General features: G+C 40.4%; 1 protein-coding gene across 1 annotated transcript in view; it reads right to left on the bottom strand.

The window, feature by feature from the left end:
- Nucleotides 1-10,364, bottom strand: part of RORB (RAR related orphan receptor B) — a 172,797-nt gene that overhangs the window by 62,749 nt on the left and 99,684 nt on the right. The window lies entirely within an intron of this gene.

A 10,364-nucleotide genomic window follows, 5' to 3' on the forward strand; every position in this document is an offset into this window, starting at 1 on the left:
GGTATGCTTCTTTCCATTTTCTGTGCCTCAGGTTGTATATCTCTAAAATAGGATCATAACACCTATCCACTAGAGTTGTGTGAGGAGTAAATGTGAAAATCCTTAGCACAGAGCCTAGTACAAATTGGAAGTCTACTTAAAAATAAATCTGCACCTACCTTTGCTTATGAAAACATGCATTTTGGCTGTTGACTTTGTTTATTCAATTAATACAATTAGTTAATAAATTAATAATAAATATTATTTGTACCAGGCACTGAGAAATAAGTACTATGGAGCTCACAGTTCATGTGTATTAAAAACCTATAAATTTAAACCTATTTAAATTCTATAGTAATTGTGAGTTTTCTTTATAATACTAGAAATAATATATCTTTTCCTTAATTTTTTTTTTTTTTAGATTTTTAGATAGAGAGGACGGGAGAGGAGAGAGAAATAGAAACATCAATGATGAGAGAGAATCATTGATTGGCTGCCTCCTGTATGCTCCCTACTGGGGATCAAGCCTGCAACCAGGGCATGTGCCCTGACTGAGAATAGAACCAGTAACCTCTTGGTTCTTGGGTCAATGCTCAACCCTGAAGCCACAACGGCTGGAAATAATATTTTTAAAAGACCTTTTGGTAACGAAGAGCAGGAAAATCATTTAAAAACTCTCCTTGGTCAGAAAGTAAACAGGTTTTGGGGATAATAGATGTTTCATGTGTTATAGTTTAAATAAGGAGACAAAAGTATTCTCTTGGAACTCTTTAAGTTTAAAGGGTATTTTACACTAACTTGTGAGGTGTGGAGAGCAGCTACAGTGTTTGGACAGGTTCAAGCCTTGGACTAATGAGAGGGCCCGGTCCTCTCGTGGCAAAGACACGTGCGTGCAAGTCCCAGCTTGGAGGGCAAATCTCTCCCAGCACAATTATAGCCAAAGACTATGGTCCTTATGGTCTGAACCTGTGGTCCCACGTGGCTGAGTGATATAGGCTGCGGGAGGAGCAGCAAGTAAACAAAGCTTGATCAGGTGCCTGTAATTGAATAGATTTGAAACCCTGAGAATGTTGTAAACGTCTTGATCACGCCCTACTTTACCTCCTGGAATCTGGCTATAAAATGAAGACTCAGCGTGCAGGTTGTGGCGCTGTCTCTCCATCAGAGAGGGTAGCGTCTCACCCAGAACCAGCGTTATTTTCTCGTCTCTTTTCTAAGTCCTTCACCGCCCCCTCTCAGGCTCACCCATGGCTGTGCCGGCACGGCACAGTGAGGCATTAAATTTATAGGCACCAGTCATAGGGTGCTGGAAGCCAAATCTCAGGATTAGAAAGTTATAGCTCCTCATGCCTCCTAAGCCTTGAAAAATATCCAGCTCCTGCTTTGCCCAAGGGAAGTGGGTACCAGGGACATCAAAACGGACTCATTGGCATCTGGATGCCCAGAGCATGCTCATTCTCCTGGAAACGAAGGGCAGGGTTGGAGATAGGAGTTCATGCTTGGGGCTGGGACCCAGCCTATATATGGGACCTATAGTCAGGAAAGAATGAAGAAATGGTTGGGATTTCTCTAGAGTTATAGTTTTATCATATCCCCCTCCTTCTCAAAACTTTTGAGCCCCCTCTCTAGGATTCACAAGATAAACCTAACCTCCTCCTGGGCCTGGCTTGTCACAGCCTGGGTCAGCTCTGTCCGCAGGGACTCACCCTGTGATCCAGGGCCAAAGGCAGCCATCTACCTTCTGCCCCCAGTTCCTTACTTCTCTGCCTTTTTTCACTTTTCTGTTCTCCGTGGCCCTCCTGACGGCCTCACTCCACTGTGCTCCAACTTCCCACATCCGACCAGTTTTTGAAAACCTAGTTCAACTCCTACCACGTCTGAAAAGCATCCCCTGAACACTCCATCTGCAGTAGTTACCCTGGGCTCCTGTGTCCCCCCACTCATCGGTCTTGGTGTTCTTCATTAATGCTCTTTATAAGCTTACCTTTCACCTTGACTGTAAGCTCCTTAGGGATAAAATCATCTCCTGTGTGTCTCCCAGTGTCTAGCATAGTCAATAACATGTATGGAGTCGATCAGTGGGTGATGATGTACCTGCTGAATGACTGCAGCTCTGGGGACCACAGACAAGTTCCATCACCACTTCCACCATTTCCTTCCACTTGCATTTCACTCTGAAAGCTCATCTTTGGGACATGTAGGCTTATTTGCTTGCTGCTACTTAGTGGAGATGAGAGAAGGTTAAGAAAAGAAGCTCTTGCCCCCTTTTGCTCTTTATTTCCTCGTAACTGGTTCTTAGTATAGGAACAAGGAGATTGAAACAAAAAACTTCTCTTGAGCTCCCATTTTCCCTTCATCAACTAACAAGCTTTCTTTTTACCCCCTTTGTTTGGCATTCAATTGCCACCTTGGACTCTTGTCCCATTGGTTTAGGTCAGGGGTCCTCAAACTTTTTAAACAGGGGGCCAGTTCACTGTCCCTCAGACTGTTGGAGGGCCGGACTATAGTTTAAAAAACAACTATGAACAAATTCCTATGCACACAGTGGCGGCAAAAACCCCTAGCGGGCCGGATAAATGGTTTCGGCGGGCCGCATGTGGCCCGCGGGCCGTAGTTTGAGGACCCCTGGTTAGGTCTTTTCTCTGTCCAGTAGGGTGATTTCTTTTTCTCTGGTTGGGAGTATTATCATTAGAGGCAAGGGGGAGTTGATAGCTCTCCCTTGACCCCATTCCACCGTAGGTAGTGGCAATTAAACACTTGTCACACCAACATAGTACGTAGACTGTCCCTGGTATTACAATACATTAAGCTAGTGGGACAAAAAGTTCTTTTAGAAAGCCTCCTAAGATTTGGGGGGTAAATGGAAGATGAAGCTTCTTTAAGAAGTGTCTTAAACGAGAGAGAGCTTGAATTTATAGGAGACTGTCCCAGGTTAGCACAGTGGTTCTCAAAGTCTGGTTCCCCAGAATAGCTGGATCAGCAGCATCACCTGGGAGCTTGATAGGAATGCAAATATCCAGGCCCACCCAAGGCCTTCTGAATTAGAAACTGATGTGGGTGCATGTATATGTGTGTGTGTATGGGGGTGGGGTGGGGGCGGTGTGTCCAACAGTCTACATTTTCACCCTCCAGTTGGCTCTGATGCACTCATCACTCATGTTTCACAGCCACAGGTTTACAGCATGGTTTTCCAATCAGGAGAAGCTACAGTTAATTTGTAGCCCTCACACATGGGTCGTCTGGTCGTCTGGACAAATTATTTAGCCTACTGATGCCTCTGTTTCATTATTTGTAGAATGGCCATAAGAATACCTATATGATAGAAGTATTGAAGAATTTAAAGCAAGATTTTAAAATATCTGATTCCCAAGAGATATACATAGGCCAATTCAGTAAGAATTTTTGGAAGACCAGGGATTTTTATTTTACAAAAGACAAAATAATTCTGAAGTACAGACTAATATACTTTTGTTATATATCAAAATCAGTATTACCAGGAAAAAGAGGTGTGAGATTAAATTCAGATACGAATTAATCATCCGCCCTAACCGGTTTGGCTCAGTGGATAGAGCGTTGGCCTGCAGACTCAAGGGTCCCGGGTTTGATTCTGGTCAGGGGCATGTACCTTGGTTGCAGGCACATGCCCAGTGGGGAATGTGCAGGAGGCGGCTAATAGATGTTTCTCTCTCATTGATGTTTCTAACTCTCTATTCCTCTCCCTTCCTCTCTGTAGAAAATCAATAAAATATATTAAAAAAAGAATTCATCATCAGTAATACCAGATATTGAATTCATTATTTCCATGATTTTGCCCTAACTTAATAGTAGAAAGGTACAGAGAAATACCAAAATGTAGGTTCTAAAACAGGATTTTCCAACTTTGCCATTATTGATATTGGACTTCCAGCCTCCAGAACGATGAGAAATACATTTTTGTTAGTTATAAGTCACCCAATCAATGATTAAGACAGTACACATTCAGTAAATGCTAGCTCTCCTTGATGGATGATAGAAAGATAGATAGATAGATAGATAGATAGATGTTAGTCTTATATTGATTCCACACCCATGGGATAACTCTTAAAGTCTTTACAAAAAAGTTCTGTATCCATTTATCAATTTCTTCTTTGAGTAATAAATCAGAATAATTAAATTCTCACATACTAGTACATCTTAGGGTCTACAGCTGGTGTTGGAGAAGATCAAGGGCATGCTAGAATCAGAACAGAGTTCTGCTTCCACCCTTTTCTAGGGTGCCTCTAGGAAGTGACAACCTCTCAGAACCACTGTTTCCTCCTTTGTCAAGCAGCAAAAATAATTACTATTTCATGTATGTGTTATAAAAATTATATTATACACGTGAAAGCTTATAAGCCAATATCTTGGTACACAGAAGGCACTCAGTAAAGATTTAATTCCTTTACAGTCATAGTTGATGAGAGCATAGTAGGAAACAAAGGTGGGCACAGTCCCTGTCTTCATGAATATAGACTTTGAATGGCATAATTCATCTACATCGACAAGTAAGCAGTAAAAAGGGTTTCTCTAGTCACAATAACATTTTATCCTGTCAAAATTGCATTTGAAAAATTAGGTTTCTGAAGGGTACTTAGTAAAATTACATATATTAATGTTGTCAAAACTAAATATATTTTATTATTTATAGTAATGGGTTAACTAAGGGATGGGTTAATGTATTGGTGTTTTTGTAAATGCATCATTTATGCTATTACTCATCAGCAAAACTGTAAACATCTTTGGCTTCTATCCACTAACTGTGACAACTAAAAATGTTTCCAAATATTTCTAAATGTACCCTGGAGGACACTTACCTTGTACAATCCATTTAAGAAACTTGAGCAGCTTAATTTTGATGCAGTATAGAGTAGTGATTATTGCTTTAATCACTAGCTAAATTATTGTGGTGACTGAGCTTGCAAATATTTAAACTTTGATACAAACCCATATTATAAAAACCACTTACATTTCCAAACATTTTACTCAACAGTGCTCCTACTTATTTTCCTCTCAAGGGAAAGTAATATCAACAATAAAATGGAAAGCAAAGAGACTAGTAATATTCTTAATGGTTGACATTCGTAGTATAACCAAAATTCAAAGGGCAGAAATCTTGAGCCCTGGTTGCTTATTTACTAACACATCCCTAAAGCTTCCTTCTAACACAGGTTTTAAATTATAAGAAAATTAACAAAAGTAACTTCCCAGTATCATGTAAAATAGATTCTGTGGAGAGCGGCTACAGTGTCCGGACAGGTTCAAGCCTCGGACTAATGAGAGGGCACAGTCCTCTCGTGGCAAAGCCATGTGCAAGTCCTAGCTTGGAGGGCGAAGCCCTCCCAGCACAATTATAGCCAAAGACTATAGTTGTAAGCTTAAGACCTATGGTCTGAACCTGTGATCCCACGTGGCTGAGTGATATGGGCTGCGGGAGGTGCAGCAAGTAAACAAAGTTTGATCAGGTGCATGTAATCGAGTAGATTTGAAACCCACAAGAATGTTGTAACCACGCCCTTACTTTAACTCGTGGAATCTGCCTATAAAATAAAGACTCGGCTTGAAGGTCATGGCTCTGTCTCTCCATCAGAGAGAGCAGCGTCCCATCCAGATCCAGCTTTTATTCTCTTGTCTCTTCTTAATTCTTCACCGCCCCCTCTCAGACTGGCGCGACACAGGGTTCCTTTTATTATATGAGTTATGAGATTGATAAAATATGTAAGGTAGATTGAGGGGAACAAGTCATTTTTTATTTACGTTAAAAAGTGCTGAATATTTTTAAAGACTAAATTTTTAGAGCAGTCTTACCACAAAATTGGAAGGTAGAGGTTTTCCATGTAAGTCCTGCTCAGCCTCCCCCATTATCATCATCACTCACCAGAATTTTTTAAACAAGGATGAACCTACATTGACACATCATAATCACCCAAAGCCCATAGGTACATCAGGGTTTCCTCTTGGTGGTGTACAGTCTATGGATTTGTACAAATCTATAATGACATGTATTGACCATTATAATACCATACAGAATATTTTCACAGTCCTAAAACTCCTCTGTGCTCTATCTATTCATCTTCCCCTCTCCTTCTTCCCCCAGCAACCACTGATTTTTTTTATTGTCTCCATTGTTTTGCCTTTAATATTTTTGAGATTAAGCAAACACTATTTAACACAATAGTGTTTAGTTCTGCAGAAATACAAGCTATTAAAGCTGGGAAGAGGTCAATGGGGGGGGAAAGGAGACATATGTACTACTATTTGTAATACCTTAATAAAATAAAATTAAAAAGAGTTAAGACTTGGACATTAAAAAATGGCTGAAACCCAATCACTTGTTGAATTTGACATTTATTCATTCAGGAAATACATGTTTGTTGAAGGCAAACAATATTCTAATAACTGAATTAAATATCTTCCCTTAAGGTCCTTTATAAGCATATATATATTGAGACCACTATTATCTGGTATCATGGGAGACAGAAGCGATTTTGCATGTGCAATATCTGAGGATGCTAAATATGTGACATTACAGGATGAGCTTTAAGTATTTTGATCCAGGACATATGACTACATTCTGCTGCACCTGGGACTTATATGTTTACACACTCTGATATGGGCTTCATCCAGGCTAGCTCAGATTTTTACAGCAAAACCATTTCCACTTCGCAAGAGTCTGGTCTTCCTCCTCTGTGGCAGTCAAATAAAAAGGATAACTTTCACCCTGGCCGGTTTGGCTCAGTATATAGAGCGTCGGCCTGCGGACTGAAAGGTCCCAGGTTCGATTCCGGCCAAGGGCATGTACCGTGGTTGCGGGCACATCCCCAGTGGGAGGTGTGCAGGAGGCAGCTGATCGATGTTTCTAACTCTCTCTCTCCCTTCCTCTCTGTAAAAAATCAATAAAATACATTTTTAAAAGGATAACTTTCATAAACATCAGTGATTTTTTTAAACCTTAGATCTCCGGGTTCTGTCATTTATTGCTATTGATCAAATTCCTTTCTTTTCTTTCTGCATAAAGGCACCAACAACATATCCTATTTTACATGAGAACCAGGTGATTCTGTCAGAAAGAATTCAGGTGAATTCATTAGTGCTAAACAAACTCAGTAAAAGGGTTGAGTTTTTTATGTGGTATCTTCTAAAGAACATTTTCACCAAGAGACAGCTTAACAACCAGATACAGTAAATTTACTTAAAAGTGTAGAAAGTCCGAAAATGGTAGCATTTTCTCTGTGTGCAGTCCACATTTGCATTAGTAGAAAGAAATCTGCCCCTGAAGTATCTTACAACGGAGAACCATGCACAATCCCCCTCCCCCCCGCCCCCTTCACTCATCCTGGGACATCTTACAGCATCTTACAACCAACCAAAATTGTCAATATTTTGCTGAACGGAATAAGAAACAAATGGAGAATGTAAAACCACATAAATAAATCACATGTTGCCAAACAAAATGTAGATTTAGCATCCTCGAAGAACAAAATCTTTCATTTATAACTCACAAGTGAAAACAGGAGTTTAGTTCGATCCAAAGTTAAAATCAGGAAAACCTGAGAAGCAATTAAAGGCAAATATATCGAGCCATTTACTGTTTTCACTTGCAGAATCCTACCGAGTCCACAGAATTAAACAGTTAGCACGGATTGAGAACTCAGTATGTGCCAGGCTTCATACTAAGCGTCAGTGCATTACCTTATTTATCACAACAACTCTGGGAAGTGGGCGTTTGTACTCTCAAGTAACCGGTGAAGAAACCGAGGCACAATAGGGCTAAGGAATTGAAACTACAGTGGTCACCTCAATATGTGGTCCACCGATGAGCAACACCAGTATCTCGCCCCGCTCCATCTACTGGTTAGATATGTGAACTCTCCGGCACAGATCAGACATGCTGAAGTGTGGTCCGGACTAGGACTGAACATGATTGCACTCTGTGCTTTAAGAAGCCGTCCAGCTGATGCTAATGACTGCTAAAGTCTGAACAATGGCTTTGATCATGTCTGTTTTGGCATGTAAGCCCATACTCTAAATTCGATACAAGATATTAGAGACGTGTTCACAAACGTGAGAAGCATTGAGGAGTACTTCAAGAAACACAAACTCTTTACTAAGTAGGCTCTGTTTGCTTCGCCTATTTCCAGCCCCAGTGGTTTCAGCAGGGCTAGAGGATCCCTGCAAACAAGGACAAAATGCCGATTATGCAAGCATTTCCCTGTCTGTTTCTAAGGAGGAGACAGACACTGGGTTATTTCCTTGCTGGGGCAATTTGGTGATTGCTGTGGTGGATAGGCTGCTCCTACTGTGGAAAATGGAGCATGCCACTGTTGGCCGGGGTTAAAAATCCACAGCATATTTCTCTCGGGGCTCACTTACCCACAAACAGTACCGTGAGTTTGTGGTTCTAAAGGCAAGCTACGATCCTTTTAACCCCCGTGGAATCTGATTACCTGCCATCAATCTGTGTGTCTGAATAAGAAAATAATTGGCACCTATCTTCTCTTTCTATCTTTTAAACATTGGCTGGGTTGGCATTTTCAGGTTTACTATTTTTACCTATTATCATTAGTACCTTTGCTATACTTCACGCGGACTATTACTTTAGGGCTGAAAGATTTAAACTTCGGTTTCCTTAAAGAAAGGGAGGAGGAATGAAGAAATACATGTTTATGATGACCTCTCCCTTTGCTTCCTAGGATTAAAGGGTTATGGTATAAAACTCATAGGCTTACCTCATTTTGTCAGAGCAAAGGGTAAATGCTGAATGTGGATACCATTTAGTGAATGTAGTAGCATCTGCCCTTCTATTTTATTTGTATTTTGTTTGGCTTCTTAATACTTACTAGGTGTTCAAGCCACCGTCGTAAACACTGTTGAGTGGTGGATTCCATTTATTTTCAAACTGCTTGAAAGCAGCAATATTTATCAAAATATTGCTGCTTTGGAGGTCAACAAAGCCTGGGGAATTTTCAGTGATAAATGTCATATCACAGACTTAAAAGATGACTTTTCCTACCCTATTTAGATAATTTCCCCCCACTGTGCTGAGATAAAATCGCCAAGTAGAAATAATTGCCATTTAAAGCCACAACACTTACTAGCAAATAATAATTGGATAATCTGGAGGGATAAATATTGAAATTTTTCAGATGAGCCAACCATGAATGTTGCAGGAACATCTCAATAAATAAAGGACAATATGTATCTTTGACTCTGACAGAGACACTCAGAGTGAAAAACCCAATTTACCCATGTGCCCTTGCAACTAGTGGGTCCAAGGATAGTTAATGCTCGGAACCTAACAGTTACCTGTTGTTTGCTAAAGGCAGCTGGTGGGGGATGTGTTAGAGGAGCAGCTGCCTGAGGTATGTTTCAGAAAACTGCTTGTTCTGACTTTCTGAAGCGAGACTAACTGGCCTCGCTGAGGAGTTTATACTGCTTAAGGTATGAAAAAGGCACAACTGTTAGGATACCTTGAAACAGGAAAGGATTCAAATAATATTTATACTCACTGGTTATCCAGCTGACAGTTGCCTGTTACTTTAAGAGAACTTTATAAACAATAATATTCTTATGAGTTATAATGGCAATAATAGTTATAAGTAATAATATTTTATCTAACACATTTTACGTACATTTCCATGCACATTTTATAATTAAAAAAATGTTTACCAGTTATAAGTGAAATCGATTTACATAGTGAAGCATTTCTTGACAGAACAGAAGGAAAGGTTTTAAATAACCAGATATGGGGAAAGAAATTGCTGACTAAGCAAACATTAGAGTTCTTCAGAAAAAGAAAGGTGCTGTGCAATTCAAAGGTCATTACTGTTTTTCTCTGCTCTGTGTGTATGGCTCAGTTCAGACAAAACGGCTTAGGGACATAGCAGTCTGTTCGTAAGGCCATCCACAGAGGGCAGGACACCGCTTGTCATGTCATGTATCCTGTTGTCATTGGTGCCTCAGGACCAAACGCTGCAGCAAACCTGTCTCAAGCACAGCTCCCCCCTGTCTTTCCTCACTACCAGGCTTCCGCCGGTGCTGATTTTATTTAATACAATATGCACTGCCACCAGGTAGCATGCATGGTGCATCTTCAAACAATATCCCTTGAAACAACAATGCCAAATGCATTCATGTAGGAATCTCTTTGAAAAATTATTGAGTGCTGATGTATGAGATCCAGAAATTCAATAAATATTTTATGTAACAAATTTTACATCTTATGACTTTAATCTGAGGAAAAAGCACAGCATCTCAGCATAAATGCCAGGTGGAAGAGATCTTATTCTGCTGGGGAGACAGTGGATGAGGGTTGCTCGTCAAGGCCTGCAAAGTTTCCTCTAACCAGTGGTTCTCAACCTTCCTAATGC

This window comes from Myotis davidii, unplaced genomic scaffold, assembly GCF_000327345.1.
Source record: "Myotis davidii unplaced genomic scaffold, ASM32734v1 scaffold228, whole genome shotgun sequence".
Lineage (NCBI taxonomy): Eukaryota > Metazoa > Chordata > Mammalia > Chiroptera > Vespertilionidae > Myotis > Myotis davidii.